Consider the following 16,697-nt stretch of genomic DNA (forward strand, 5'->3'; position numbering starts at 1 on the left):
AAAAAAAAAAAAGAAAATGCCTTACAGCTGCATCTTATGGAGGCATTTTTCTCAGTTGAGGCTCCTTTCTCTGTGATGATTCTAGCTTGTATCGAGTTGACTGGAACCCGGCCAGTTTACATTTGCTATTGTGGAGAGTTGCAGGAAGGGGCAATGGGGAGAGCTGGGGCAGGTGGCAGTGTCGGTGGTAAGGTAACTTCCCAAGCATACCCTGGTGAGGTAGCCTCTGTCAGCTATGGCCTACTCTCAGGCGCTGATAACTTCTATTCCACAGGTGAGAACTTCCAACCTTTACAAATGCACCTAAATTTTCCACACGCTAGATCAAAACAGTTAATTTTTCATTACCATGTTATCCCGGGAAAGTGAATATTTTCTGGGAGCCTCTGCATTTCCTCTTCTGTCAGAGGCCATTAATCCGGAAGTAGTTCCCTTGTAACTATATAGTTGTCCTATCACAACGGCCCACACTCCGTCCTGTTCGGTCTTAGTCTTTATAAAGCTTCCTGGGCATTATCCCTCATTATAACTTTTATATGTTTTAAAAACAACATGTTAGATTGAGGATAAACGTTTTCACTGAATATTTGTTAAATTGAGGACTGACAGTTTTCTAAAAGGTCTTTCTATTTAATAATCCTGTAGGTTTTTTCCACAGTCTTGTCCTTATCTTAATAAAAACAAAAGGGGGGTTCGTCTAGTTTGCTTTCTGTTGCTGTCATAAATACCAGCCAGAAGCAACTTGGGGAGCTTTATATCAGCTGACAGTTCACCATTGAGCCTGGAGCAGAAAGAGAAGCAGGGGCTGTAGGGGATGGCTGTTGCACCAGCTCTGTTAGAAAAAAAAAAAATATGTGGTTCTTTATAATGCTGATTTAGATCCAGAAAGGGTACAGAAAATGATAAGCCTTCTTACAACTAAGTTCAAATTAGTTTTAATCTTACTCTCTCTAATAGAGTCTCTTGTTTTTTTTTTGTCTTTATGATATTTTATTTGAGGACAATAATAAATTATATATAAAAAAAAAATGTTTTCCTAAAGCCAAATTCTAGGTCTCGCTGGGCTGTGTGAATCTCCTCTCTCAGGGAAAAGTTGGCCACATTTTCAACCTTGTGAATCACCGACTCATAAACTGCACTGAATTAATAAATGGCAGCAAGACTCGTGGTGATGTGGCAAAATATATCAGCAGAGTTTATCAGAAACCATACATTTGGAAGACACATAGCAGTTTCGTTCCCAAATAAAACAAGAATGTCCACAAACATGACCTCTGGCCAAACAAGCTGAAGTTTGCTAAAGTAAGAAAGTATATAATCAAGCACATTTCTAATCCACAGATAAGAATCACAGAACAACATCAACAAGCCTGCGCTTCAACAACCCATCCACTTTACAAGGGGCTTTAAAACGCATTCATAATCTGCCTTGTTTTCTCATTCCTCAAACTCCCACCTTCATTCCAAATCATTGTTAGCTTAGCCATGTCTGGCAGGTGTTAGTCAAAACAAATAATACTTTAAGGACTCTAACAAGTTTTCACATGGACCAATGTTGACATCTAATGTTTTCATTTTTTTTAAATCTTTTTTTATTTTTTATTGTTTATTAATTACAGTTTATTCACTTTGTATCCCCCCATAAGCCCCTCCCTCCTCCCCTCCCAGCCCTCCCCTCTCTCCCCCTTCTTCTCTCTTGCTCCTCCCAAGTCCACCGGTAGGGGAGGTCCTCCTCTCCTTCCTTCTGATCTTAGTCTATCAGATCCCACCAGGAATGGCTGCATTGTCATCTTCTGTGGCCTGGTAGGGCTGCTCTCCCCTCAGGGGGAGGTGATCAAAGAGCAGGCCTATCAGATTATGTCAGAGGCAGTCCCTCTTCCCATTACTATGGAACCCACTTGGATAATACGTTGTCATGGACTACATCTGTGCAGGGGTTCTAGGTTATCTCCATGCATGTTCCTTCGTTGGAATATGAGTCCCTGGGGAGACCCCTGTGTTCAAATTTTCTGGTTCTGTTGCTCTTCTTGTGGGGTTCTTGTCCTCTCCAGAGCTTACTATTTCCCACTTCTTAATTAAGATTCCATGCACTTTGCCCATCAGTTGGCCTTAAGTCTCAGTGTAATCCATTCTGCCCTTGAACTTCCAATATAGCCAAGGATGATGACCTTGAACTCTGGGTCTTCCTGCCCTCACCTCCAGCATGTTAGGATTACAAGTGTGCACTACTATGGTTGACTTATATGACGTTTTTATGGTGCTGGCTGGGGATGGGGCACAGGGCTTCATGCATGCTGGGCAAATCCCCAATCTCACTTTTGTTCTGTGTTTTCGTTTTTCCTGAAGCATGTTTCCATAAAGCCAAATACAAACACTGTCCTCACTTCACATAAGGCAGCATGCAGTCTAGAATCCTAACCTGGAATTCCCACCATAGGTGGTAATGAAAAATTCCAGCCCTTTTCACGTACCGTCATGGGTAGGACAGGACAGCGAGACTTGCTTCAATTTTATAGGACTAATTTTAGAAGCCACAATAGGTAACCCAGGTGCCGACTTTCTCCACTCCATCTTCCCAAGTGGGTTCTAATCAGAACCACAGTTATCTGATCCTAGGGTCATTCATTCTCCACGGTGTCTTTATAAGGCAATAAGTCTAAGCAGCCTCGAAACAGATCTTTCTAAGAGAGAGGTGTGAGTTTCTGTGCATGACTGTCAACAATTTTATGAACTAATTTAAAAAGAAATCCCTTAACTTTATGTCTTCTATGCTTTACATTAAGTAAAAGGACAGAGTCGTTAGCTTTCAGAAAAGAAATTAGATGACTGGGGAAGCCTCCTATTGCCCTTTGTGGCTGTCTCCTCCCATCCCCTTTGTCCTACCTGCACACTGTACCTAGAGTTCCTCAGTTCTGCCTCCATGAGGGTTTCAGTCAGCAGCTGAGTCACTCCCCTCTATCGCTGAGCTGCGGCAGATGCTGAAAGATAGAAAGCATCTTCTTCAGTGAGAGATGCTGTTAACTCTAAGCAGAATCTTTAATCACAATCAGTGGAAGGGCCTGGTGAGGGTGACTCAGTGTGTAGTACTGTACGTTCACCTCAGTCAGGAAAGATAATTATCTTAATTGGCATAGATATGTGCTGTCATTGTAAAATTTCCAATTATAAGGCTAATACTTGTCATTGAGGAGCTTTAGGAAAATGAAGAAATCGAGACAACAAAGATTCTAGCAGCCTGCTTATACAAACCATTCTATGCCATCTTTACACTTACAGTTAATATTATCTATTAGAAAAAGTGTTATTTATAATAGCAAACCAATTACATCTTGGTGGTGTTTTCTGGGTCTATTGCAATGGATACAGGATTTTCATGGATTAATTGTAAAATCAAAATATATTTTGTCTTTCTCTGTATTAATATTGTGTTTTCCTTATAGAGTTTTCGGCAACTTATACAAGTTCATAATATAATAAAATGTTCATTTTTTAATATATTTGTAGGCATTTTCATAATCCTCTTATTTAAAGTTTATGCAATAAAGTTTCAACATGGTTTCTAGCTTAATCTTTCATTGTCTTCCTTAGATTTTTTTTTTTTCGAACTTAGTAAACCTTTTTACCTCTAGATTCTTGGTAAATGTTGATTTCACTTTCCTTTTTCACTATTTTCTCTTGATTCTTTCATGTGTATTTCCTTAATTATCTAACATACATTTTTAGAATAAAAAGTAAAATGAGCCTTTGAAATGATTTTTCTCAAATTGCTCAGAGCATCCTCAGAGAGCACTAACTTCAGTTTCTCGTTGATTAAAGCACCGTTTATTAGGACTGTAGAATGTATTTAATGTGTTCTATTTTCTGGGATTTTTTTTGTTGTTCATTTATGACTTACCAGCTCTTCAGAAGCAACAGAACATGTGTGATAGCATTAACCACACTTTTGTCTTTGCAATAGTTTTGTTTTTCCTTCTCTATTACTTTTTGTTACTCTCTTTCTTCTTTCAGCTTTGGTGTATGTGTATGTGATTCTCTGTGTGTGTGTCTGTGTGTGTGTTACCTATTGTTTTTCTGATTTATTTTAGAAAAGCTTTGGTACATGTTTGTGTCGGGGGTGGGGATTGCCACTGGAATGTTGACTAAAGTCATTTTGAGTATACAGATTCATTTTTAGAAGAAGTTACATTCAGAATAGTCAAAGAAGACAATGTCTGCTCTCCTGGGCTTAAGAGTTGTGATACACAGAGGTTCGTTTTCAGAACACACGGAGGGTTGAGCAGCACAGGAAATAACTCGTTAGTGCATCTGTGTAACACTTTGGGCATGTTTCATTCTTTTTCAAGCTGTGGGAGAGGGCACAGGTCTGCAATGTCTTTACTCAGGAGGGTGAGGCAGGAGGATTGTGAGTATGTGGTCAGCCTGAGCAACACAGGAAGAGCCTTCTAATAAAGAAAAGGTAAAGAAAAATAAGCCTATGTTGACATTATCACTATCATCATTATATTTTCACAAGCATGAAATTATCACAGCATTTCCAGCAGCCAGGAGAGATCTAAAGTTACCCACTGGATAACTAGATGCCTAGATGATTGGTAATGGGTACAGGCAGAAGGCATCTTCAGAAGAGTAGATGAGTCTCAGCCTCCGCCCTTAACAGCCTCGTTCCTTCTACTGGAAACATCACTGAAGATGCCTTTCCAGTCCCTCGAGGCTGATATCAAACATAGCTCTCGCAGAAGAGCTTTGACTTTAATTTTGTAATTTAAATCTTTAATTGTTTTTGAGACACGGTCCCATATAGGTCAGGATAGCATTGAACTCACTGTGAGGTGGAGGATGACCACAAACTTCGGATCCTTCTGCCTCCACTCCCCAAGTGCTGGGATTATAGGTGTGAACTATGCTGATTCTATCGCTATGGTGCTGGGCATAAAACCTAGAGCTTTGAGCACCTTAGGCAAGTACTCTACCAAGCCAAGTATACCTCAGTCTAGGGCTTAGACTGTCAATCACTTCCTCCTCTTTAATCCCATGTCTCCTGTCCAGCTGGTTGTCTCTCCATTATAGCTTCCTGCATACGCTTCCATACCTCCCCATACTGATGCTCCTGAGTTCAGGAGGTTAAGTTTCATGCGGTTGTAATGGTATAAGTGTCACCCAGTTGTCATACATGGTGAGCGTCAAGGTAGACCTCAATGCACGTCTACTGCAGAAATATATATCTGAATAAAATAAACCAAATATGCATTACAAATAGGTTTATACAGAAAATATTGACATAAAAATTTCCAAAAGTTTTTTATATGTTTTGAACATTCCAAAAAGACCAAATTCAAAAGAAATCTGGTAAAATGCAAAAACGCTAAAAACTGGTTGTGCAAATGTTGTATGTGTTTCGTAGGCAGCAGTTTCCTCTGTGATTTCAAGCTGGCATGTGTGGATTGCTTGGTTCAACACCTTTGTTTCAATATCAATAAACACACACAGTTTCCAAACTAATGTTCATCTTTGAAAAACATCACTTTAAAGCACACAGCAAGCCCGTAGGTGACTTTGTGACCAGACCGGAAATGTCACCAACAAACTGGGCTTTCCCAAGCGGAAGGGTTGGCGGCCAAACAGAAACTGTAGCGCCTACCTGGGAAAAACATTTACATGTCAGCAGAATTGACTTCAAGTGTGCAGGAGGCTGACCATTCTTTACGTGGAATTCACTTCCGCCAAAAACTCTTCCCTGCACCCAGGGGCAGAATGCTCTCGGTATTGTACTGTCGCTTTACCGAGTGCTTAAGAGAATTAGGGCTGGGGTTCAGATGAGTGGCAGAGCCCTTGCTAGTTTGTTAGTAGCATCAGGTTTCGCCCCCAACATGGGTAAAATGAAGGAGGAGGAGGAGGAGGAGGAGGAAGAGGAGGAAGAGTTGTCACCATTATGACCCCAGACATCAATTTCCACAAGTGCTTGATTACAGACATTTTCAGCCACTCAGTACAAACGGCCACCCCATGCTGACCTTACTAAAAGCCCTTCCTGCCCCTGCTGCACCAGTTATCTTGTCTGTCGACACTGCCCCCAGATGCTAAGGTCTACTTACCTTGTACTGCATCAGCTCTCAGCTTTTCTGGTTCTCCGTTTCTCCCTGAGGCATTCAGTCACCCTTTAGATGTTTCTCTACAGACAGATGACAGGATGTGAGCATTTTCTGGGGAGAGAGGATGCATGGTTTCTGGTTCTAAGACAGAGGAGGCCTGCTTCAGACTAGAAGGAGTTCATTACTTTATCCTTAAGCAAGAATTACCCTTTACAAACACATGATTGCATGCACTGACATGCATAGTCACATAATACAATCATGTCGCCTGGACGGATTGTCTTGTATCTCTAAAGTAATCTATCCAGTTGAGACTGTGTATCCTTTTGGTGGATATATGGGAATGGATCTAGTCTAGGAAAAGCAAAGGGCAGTAAAGTGGAAAAGCTACTGACTCATCCTCTCTTAAGTAAGAGGGCTCATGGAAGCCCGTTTACAATTTCTAATGATAAATATAATGGTACCTCTATGTGATGCAATGATAGAAAGATTGATAGAAGCACAGATTCCACAGGATGCTGTCATACAGCACATGTAAGGGACAAGGAGGGGGGTTCTGGTTTGCACAAATAGGTAAATAGATAATTTATCAAAAGCAGGAACATGAGGTGGGGTTTGAGCGAGCATTATAGGTTTATTTAGAGACAGTGTCTCACCATGTAGGTCTGGTAGGGTTGGAAGTTGCTATGTGGACTATTAGCTAGAATTGTAAACCAAGCAAACTGTTTTTCCCCTTAAGTTCAGGGCACTTTAGCATAGCAACCTAAACTAGGACACTCAGTCACTTCATATATAGAATGAACAGAAAGCGGTGGCTTAGCATATAAGTCGAGAGTGGAAAACTGTTCTTAAGGCCCATTACTTCTCACAGGCTGGAGGAGCTGGGTAGGGGGAAATGGAGCTAAATCAATTAAGCTAGAAATATAGCTATTGCTACATTGATCAGAACCCCCCCCCAAACATATAAGCAATTAAGTGAGAGGGGTGTGTGTGTGTGTGTGTAGGTGTGTACTATGCATTATGTGTGTATGTGTGTTTATGAATGTATGGTGTATATGTGTGTATGTATGCATGTGTGTATGTATGTGTTTATGTTTGTAGGTATGTATTTGTGTGAATGTGTACATAAAAGTATTTGGTATCCTAGTGGTAGCAGTAGCAGTAATAGAGGCAGTAGAGGAAGAAATGAAAGGGTAAGTAGACATGTCAGATTCTAACTGTGATTGTTAAGAAAGTGTGTTCATATTGTGGCAGTATGAGGCACGAATTTTCTTACCTTGGTATATCATTCAGAACATTAATAGCCCCTAAAGGGCCATATGTTACAGGCTTTAATCCCAGCTTGGTGCCATTAAGGGAGAGTTAGAGAAGCCTTAGACATAGAGCTTAATTGGGAGGTCGCTGGGTTATTGATATCATGTCACTGAAGGAACTAGTGGGGTAATTTTTTCCATTTTCTAGCGAGATGGGTGATATTAACCCTGCACACACGGAGGATGATGCCTCACACAAGCCCTAGTCAATAGGGCCAGATGACTATGGGCCAGGACCTTTAAAACTGTCAGCCAAAACAAACCCTCCTCTTTTTACACTATCTCAGGTATTTGTTATCATGACAGAAAGCTGACTCGCATATGTCACAACAACACAGAGTTTTTGTTTGGCTGTTTCCTTGTAGCAAACCTTACCGGAAGCCACTTTAAAAAGGCGTAAGTTATTTGTTCATGTTGTTGTGCTTTGGCAATTTGGGCTGGTCCTCCTGTGGCCTCTCATCAGCCTGCAGCCACGACAGCTCACGGAGGCTGGAGGGAGGGCCTCAGACACGTGTCTGGAAGTTGGCTCTCCATACTGGCTGGGCTTGGGCCCTCATCTTCCTATGGTTTAGCTGAGGAGGCTTCCTTATGTGGTGTTTTCAGGGCAGCAGTGGCCTGAGGGCAGAAGACAAAAGCCTTTGTGTGTCTGAGGTTCTGAAATCTTATGATGTTCTTCTGTTTCATTCAGCTCTTCAGGGCAAGTCACAAAGCTAGCCCATATTCAGGAGTGGGGGAAACACACTCTTTGTATTGATGGTAGAGGGGCAAAGGGACCTTACAAAGAGGCATATGCCATAAAACCTAAAAAATTAGAGCTGTCTGTGTTTTGTTTTGTTTTTTTTTTTTGTCAACAAGTCACAAAATGTATCTTCTTGGAAAAGGAAAGATGAAATGAGAAAAATGCCTCCATAACATTGGCTTGTAGGCAGGTCCTGGGGGTGGGGGGTGTGTTCTTACTTAGTGATTGATATCAGAAGGCTCAGCACACTGGGGGTGACCTCCGCTGGGTAAGTAGGCCTGAACTGCATAAAAACCAAACTGAACAAGCCATGGGGAGCAAGCCAGTAAGCAGCATTCCTCCATGGCTCCTGCTTCAACTTCTTTCCCGAGGTTCCTGCCTTGAGTCCCCGACTTGACTTCCTTTCATGTTGCACGTATTGACCAGGATATGTAAACTGAAATAAACCCTTTCTTTCCCAAGCTGCTTCTGGTCATAGCTTTCATCATAGCAATAGAACGCAAACTGAGACATCATCTTTGTAAACTGTTAGCTAATGGCCTGATAGAGTGAAGATGTCTCAAGCCATTAGCATATGCTCATGAAGTGTGATCTCAGATCTATAAAAATATCCATCCACCAGCTATGTTCAACTGTGCCATGTGCATGACATGCTGTTAAAAGTTCAGTGAAGGCAAGAATGAGAGAAGAAAGATTGGTCCAGAATTCTGGTGTGATAATACCTATTGTCAAACTACTGTATTGTGCTTACTCCAAGTACAATTATCAGTGGCCATGTGACCATGTGGTCAAACAGCTAGAATTCGAATCTCCGGTTCTGGAGCCTGATATCTGCAGAGGGAATGCCCGAACAGTCACTAAGGACTCTCTTTAGAAAAACTGAAGTGAAACACAGTGAATAGGTTACATAGAGGTTGGCCAAACTGGGCCCGTGGCTGTGATATTCACAGCTCAGCTCTACTTACAAGTAGGGTGTGCTGTTCTGGGTTAGAAAAAAATAAAAGGTTCTTACCGTGGTGGTTTTCAGGGGGCTTGGTGTCACTTGGTGTCAAAGAACAGTACAAGGCTTATGGATGCTTTTTTTCCCCTGTGCTCTGAATGTCACAGGCATCATCTAGCTTATTCTGCTTCTCCTTGCAATACATCAACAACACCCAGTGGCTGACGAAGGAGTGAGAAAAGAGTTGCCGGTTCAGCATGGAGGTGGTGTTTTGCTTGGGATGTTTCCTCTACTTACTGCGTGTTCTGGTTTCATTTCTGCTGCTGTAACAAAATACCCTGACCAAAAAATCAGGAGGGAAGAAGGGATTTAACTTAGCTCACAATTCCAGGTTATCACCCATAATTGTAGGGACCTCACAGTGGTGGGAGTTGGAGACGGCTGATCCAGCTACAGTCAGGAGCAGAGAGAAATCAATGGATATATACTCACTTGCTCGTGCTCAGCTCAGTTTCTCTACTCTTACACAGTTTAAGAACTTCTGCCAAGGAAATGGTTCTGCCCACAGTGGGCTTGGTCTTACCAGATGACTTAACTTAATTATGATAATCCCCTCAGATATGCCCATGGCCAGTCCCTCATTGAGGCTATCTTTCAAGTGATTCTAGGATGCTTCCAGCTGACAAAGCTGACTTACCTCTAGCTTGCTGCTCAGCTGACTTACCTCTAGCTGCCTCCTCCTTTCTCCTTCCTTTTGGTCACATCTTTCTATCACACATCAAGGCAGAGAAAAGCAGTGGTTTGTGTCCAAAGATCTAAAGCCTTGCTTTTCTTAGTGTAGATGTTAATGATGCTTCTATAAGTCACAAAATCTTACATTGACCTTGGGGGAAGTGATTGCTGAATTTGTTTAAAGGCCAACTTGATTTGCCCTAAATCTTATCTTCTCCTCTTAGCTACAGCCTCTGATTTTCAAATGTCCTTTATTTTGAAACTTGAATTCAACTTAAAACCCAGATTAATGAATACATTGACATGACCTCCTGATGCCTCATGGACCTAGAAGAAATATTGTGATCTCCTGCAGCAGTTGATTAAATCAGTTATTTCAGGTAAAAGTCTCAAACCAGTGTTGAACACATGGTTAGCGTAAACAAAGGTACTTAGGTATCACTATAGCTGCTTTTCAGTTTTGATTTTCATGCTCCACAAAGAGCCATGGTGGGCAAATTACAGAGATAGCTTTAAATATCCTCCCTTAAAGATACGGGCAGTTAAGCCAGGGGAGGGAACTGTGCCTACAGTGATTTTCAAGGAATGATTTTTAGAAGTGTGCCTTAGAAGGCCATCGACCTTCACCATTGCTAAGGGTGAACCATTGAGCAGGGATGAACAGTTAAGGGGTGTGTCATGCAGAAGGATGGTCTTGGGAGATACTTGGAAGGGAGAACAAATGACGAGTGTTATAATCATGTTACTTTTGCACCCTACCACCCCCGTGATGGCATTTGCACTGTGGGGATGTGCTCAGCTATTTTCTATTATTCACACCTGATTTCTTTGAAACATTCTCGCTTCATATTGTAGGGGATGTGAGCCGAAAGTGCAGTTACTTGAAACTTTGACAAAATACCTGTCAGTTTACTCATACTGATTTTTTTTCTGTCACTTCAGTTGGGAGTTTTTACTCTCAACTTCTTTTAAGGAAATATTAAGAAAACAATAGTTGCTCTTCTTGAAGACATTGCATTTCTTAATATGTGAACACTGCTTATTCTTCCTCCACTTAGATTCCATTTTCTGGTAGAAATATTTATAAAATTTGACAATGATATACTTTTTATGTCTGGAAGTATGCATGACAGTTTTGCCCCAAATTCTTATCTTTAACATAATCTTTAAAATAATTGTAAAGACCTATTTCTACTTTTCACTCAATGAAAACAGCTTTGAACCATTATCTCTCTGGATTTTAACATCTCAGGTGCTTTGGTGTACATGTTAATAGAGTGATTTATAATATACTATCTTTTTAGAACATGTCAGTCTAAAGGTAGTTTTGGTTTCTGAAGTGTGCTATTTCAGTACTTCTATGTAAATTGTAGCTTTTGTTACAGAAGTCTGCCAGCAACCAGTGGAAGGACACACTACCAAACCCATCATCCTGACAACCATGCCTCTTCTTCCCTCCACATCAGATGCTGCAACAATTATTTACTAAGGCCCAAATCTCAGTTTTTTATTCCTTTCAAAAATCATCCACCACTTTCCACTGCACACATTATCAGTCCCGCATTCTATAGTGACAGTCAATACATTTCACATCCTCTCCCCTCTTTAGCTCTCCAGGCATCCTTCATTCTCACTGTCACTCAGAAATTGTGCTTTCCTAGTCTCGGCTAAGTTCTCAAAACTCCCTGTGGGCTTGCAAATTCCTCAGTAAATGCAGCTTTCCTTTTTTTCTTTCTGAAACTACTCTAGTGACCCTTCAAGGACTTTTCTAAGTCTCATTCAGATCTGAAGAGTTAGTCTCCTCTGGGCTGCTACAACTTTTGACTTACCTCTCCAGCTGGTCACTGGACTCCTGCAACGACAAAACAAACAAACAAACAAACAAACAAACAAACAAACAAACAAACAAAAAACCCAGTCTTTTTGCCAATGTTGAAATAGAAGGCTTCACTGCGTCTACATTTAGATCAATGAAAAGTTAAAATAAGTAAATATTGATGTCTCTAGTTTATTTATTATGCCTATACATTTGCTGTTCTTGAGAATTTTAGAGACTTCAGAATTTTATTATATTTTCCTAGGAATCTGATGAGTATGCAGTTTAAAAATTAAACACACCTCCTCCAATCTAGATGCTTCTCTGGAACCCAGGGTTCTAATTAAAAAATCTCCTTTAGGCTTCACTGAGCTTGGCCTTTTTTAGGCTCCTGTTAAAACCAAGGAAATTAAGATTGTAAGTCTGATGATGGGCTCCCGAGTACTTCAAAAAACAGCACAAATGTCTGGATCCTGACAACTTGGATTTGAGTTCTGGCTGTTCTTTGTTTCAGCTAGGATTATTACTAAATCTTTTTGTACCTTACATTCTTTCCTTGCAAAATTTTAGTATTGGGAGTGGGGTGTCTCTAACTCCTTCTCCTGCTCTTGGGGCTCTTTTCCTCCACTGGGTTGCCTTATCCAGCCTTGCTATGAGGGTTTGTGCCTAGTCTTATTGTATCTTATTGTGCCATGTTCTGTTGATATCACTGGAAGAACTACTCTTTTCTGAAGGGAAACAGAAGAGCAGTGGATCTGGGTGAGAGGAGAGGTGAAGGAGTACTTGGAGGAGTTGAGGGAGGGGAGGCTGCAGTCTGAATGTATTGTATGAGAGAAGAATAAATGAAAAGAAAAAAGAATAAAATAGGTTAATTTACAGAAAGTTCTTAGACCAGACAGTGGCATGCAACAGTAAGCAGATATGAATGTTGGCTATCTTCATCACTGTCATCATCTTCACCGTCATCTTTTGCGAAGGTAGAAGTCAGAAGTGATTGGATTAGATTTGGGTCTAAACATAGGATTAAGTGAAAAGAACTCTTCGACTTCTCCCTTGGGGATTTAAACACTTCATCAATTTACTTTTGTTTAAAATTTGTAAGTAGTGTGCTATGAACACTTCCCAGAGATGGAAGGCTCCAGAAACGTTAGCATGAGAAATACCACATGCTATCATTTGAGGGTGTCTTAAATACCTTGGATCCTGTGACAAAGTTGTGCCTGGGAAGTATTTGCCCGCTTTTGTACCCATCAGCTCTGCACAGCCTCGAAGGACTCAAAGAACCTGCTCATGCCTGCTCATGCAGAGCCGGTAACATATCTCTCCACCTTCCTTACCTTACTAAGGGCTGAGGGGGATTCTTGTAAAGTTGTAGAGTATCTCTCTCTGTAGGAGTATCTCTTCCGCCCCAGCCCCTTTCCTCTGTTCCTCAGAAAAGCACGGGCCCCACATTGCTCAGGAAGAGCAAAGCAGAGGTGAGAGGCAGATAAGAAAGGTGTTATATTTGGCATGACTGGTTTAAAGTTAAGTTTGGGCCTAAATAGCATTTAGGGTGATTTAAAAATAAATATCCTTTGGCTTTACTTTGCTGTATCAGCACCCACATGCTCCTCTAATTAGGCAGGAGACTCAGACGGTAAGATGAGTTCCCTGTAGGGCATTATGCTTTTAATTTAGTTCAATTCAATTCAATTCAACATTTTCCCCCTGACCTTGAGCTATGGTTTCATTCTGGGACCTGTGGATAAAACTAAGACAAGGCCAGGTTTCTCAAGAAGTTCTAAATTGTGCCCAGAAGACAATTCAATGCTAACGCCATGCTGCACTGCATTCCTCAGTGAAAATATCCATAGAGAACTTGGAGCCCACACAAGCAAGAGACATGATCCATGTGATGGCTGGGGCCAGTGGTGTCTGGGGAGTAGTTGAGGACATGGCACATTTGATTGGCTGGGGTCAGTTGGGTAGAGAGAATAGTTGAAATCATGGCCCGTGTGATTGGCTGAAGCCAGTGGTCTCTGGGATGGTAGTTGATGGGGTATTATCTCTGGAGAGAAAATTGGAAATCTTTCTCTTAATGGAAAAGGAAGAGTAAACTCATCAAACAAAGTATAGATCAAGAGCTCAAGCTTAGAAAAGAATCAAGTTGAGTTTATCTATCAGGCTGCTCTAAAACCAGCAGCTTGAAAATGCTCCAAATTCAGTAGATGAGGAAACTCATTTAGGCACTGTGCGGGAGACTTTTTATGTCAACATGACACAAACTAAAGTCATATTTGAAGAGAGACTTTCAGTTGAGAAAATGCCCCCACCAGATTGGACCATGAGCAAGCCTGAGGACATGTTCTTGACTGATGATTGTTTGGTTGATGTGAGAGGGTCCACCCCATTCTGGGTGGTGTCATCCCCTGGCTGGTGTTCCTGGGCTCTGTAAGAAGACAGGCTAAGCAAGCTATGAGGAGCAGGCCAGTAAGTGGCACACTCCTCTATGGCTTCTTTATCAGTTCCTGCCTCCAGGTTCCTGCCCTGTTTGACTTCCTGCCCTGAGTTTCCTCAGTGATGGAGTGTGATAGGGGAAGTGTGACATGAAATAAACCTTTTCCTCCTCGAATTACTTTTGGTCATGTTCTTTTATCGTAGCAGTAGAAACACTATCTAAGACGGGTAGTGATATAGACGGTAAGTGACAATATTTGAAGAATACAAGCTATCTCCACAAAAAGATAAACTCATTAACCATTAAATTTAATCTTTATTATTTATAAACCACCACTCTAGATAATCTTTCCCAGCCAAGATTCACTAACAGAACTTTGAGGGAGATTTCCAGAACTATGAAGATGCTACTCCTACAAGTAATTCAGTGTTAATGGGCCCACTGTCCAGCTGGAAGTGTAAACCAGTGGCTTGAGGGTAACTCATGCAACATCCTTCTTTATCTTCCACAGCCATTTCCTTGTCAGGTTCTCCCAGTTCCCCACTGGGAATCCTTCCCCTTCATACTGTCTCAAGCTCCAGCAGGTAAAAGCAAGACCCCCATACGTAGTGTTATGCCAGCTTCTCTCCTGGCTTCCTTCAAATCAATACTCCAGATTCTTCCTCAGGGGTTCCTAGATTGCGAAAAGCTGACAATTAAAACTCACAACCACAGTCACTCATACTTGTCACCTGAGGGAGGGGGGAGTGGAGAGTCTATAAGATGCTATTTCATCTCCATTATCTTGTCAAAAGTATTTTCTCACAACTTGGTGATTAAATAAAAATAATGTATAAAGTGCTGATATATCATAAGCACACAGCTAACATTGGTTTCCCCGCTTGTTCTTGAACTTTTCCTGGGTTAGGAATGAGTCAGTCACATAGGCAGTAATGAGAATTCACATCAGTTTCTGAGAAGACCTATTTTTTTTTCTTATCTACATTTTACAGACAGGGAAATAGAAGTTTGGAGCAGGTAGCAATGTTAGCCCAGAAACTAGGGATACAGCTCCACGTTCCAGTGACTTCCCTAACATGCTCAAGGCTTGGGATTTGACTCCCAGCACCGTGAAGCAGCAGCAGAAACAACAACCATAGCTAGTGACTGGCAGCTCTGTAAGCCTTGTGTTGTGCTGGAGGAGAAATTAGCTGAGGAAAGGACTCTGCATGTAACTATCATTGAACTGAATTTCAAACTTTGTTTTTAAGACAGAGTAATAATTCTCTTTCTAACTTGTTTACTGATTTGGCGACTTGACTCTTTCTTTGGTACACATTCTTGTGTTTTTAAACACCAAGCTCTTCTGGGCGAAACTTAGATTACCAACAGCTTATGTGTGCCATAGTAGATAAGCCAGCCACAAGAGAGTCAAGGAGAAATGGCAGTGCTTTGGCTGCTGGGAAATGGGTTGTGGAAGCTGCAGTGACTTTAAGAGTTCGAAGCAGTGCCCCCTGTGGAGGAAAGGAAGGAGAAACCCAGCCCAGGAGGCAGGTGCCACTTTGCTCCAGGGCCTTGTCTCATCCCAGGAAGATAGCGTAGTGGCCAGGGTCACGGGACCTATTCACAGGGCTTTCATTTGTAAACCCCACATAGATTCTACCCTTCAAGGGTGGCTGCTCTTTCCTTCTCTCTGAGTGTCTTTATCCTACAGAGGCACGTGAACACTCACCTCTTCCTTGTGGCCATACTTTGAGAATGTCAGCACACAAAGCAGAGCTTTGAGGAAGCCTCTGTCTACACTGTGAGCAGAATCCACGCTGCTTGGCTAGCCAGCCTCAGGCGGGGTCTCAAGAAGAGCTGGAGGCTTCCTTCGCTTTCATGCCTCGTGTTTGGGTTTTGCTCAGCACCTGTTTTTTTTTTTTTTTTTTTTTTTTTTTTTTTTTTAACTCTGTATCCCAGCTATATCCCACTCCCTCACTCCCTCCATCATCTCCTCCCTGCCCCTTTCCAAGTCCACTGATTGGGGAGGACCTCCTCCCTTTTCATCTGACCTGTTTTATCAGGTATCTTCAGGACTGGCTGCAAAGTCCTCCTCTGTGGCCTAGCAGGACTGCTCCTCCCTTGGGGGGTGGGGAGGTCAAAGAGCCTGCCATTGAGTTCATGTCAGAAATAGTCCCTGTTCCCCTTACTATGGGAAAAAAATATGGAACACTTCACGAATTTGCATGTCATCCTTGCACAGGGGTCATGCTAATCTTCTCTGTATCCTTCCAATTTTAGTATAGGTGCTGCTGAAGCAAGCACAGCACCTGTGTTCTTAACTGACCCCTCTTAACTAGTTTTCTTTGAGACAGACTTTATCTGTGTAGCCTTGGCTGTCCTGGAACTCACTTTATAGACCAGGATGGCCTCCAACTCACAGAGATCCACCTGCTTCTGCATCCAGAGTGCTGGGAGTAAAGGCATGTGCCATCCAGCTCTTACCTGCCTTTTATCTCAAAATCTGTTTGTGCTTCATTGCTTCCTATTATGCCTTTACCGCCACAGCACAATTAGTCTGGCCACACGGAAAGAGGCTCCGTTTTATTTTGCCACCCTTTTACATTTACTTGGTGCATTACTCATGGGCAGGGTTTTCTATAGAAATAG

General features: G+C 41.8%; 1 non-coding gene across 1 annotated transcript; it reads right to left on the bottom strand.

The window, feature by feature from the left end:
* Positions 1–16,245: 16,245 nt before the first annotated feature.
* LOC129690541 (U6 spliceosomal RNA) lies at positions 16,246–16,352 on the bottom strand. Its single transcript, XR_008722299.1, has one exon. It is a non-coding gene; the product is annotated as a U6 spliceosomal RNA (small nuclear RNA).
* Positions 16,353–16,697: the final 345 nt, after the last annotated feature.

The sequence above is a fragment of the Psammomys obesus genome, unplaced genomic scaffold (genome assembly GCF_907164565.1).
Source record: "Psammomys obesus unplaced genomic scaffold, mPsaObe1.curated_primary_1811, whole genome shotgun sequence".
In the NCBI taxonomy this organism is placed as follows: Eukaryota; Metazoa; Chordata; class Mammalia; order Rodentia; family Muridae; genus Psammomys; species Psammomys obesus.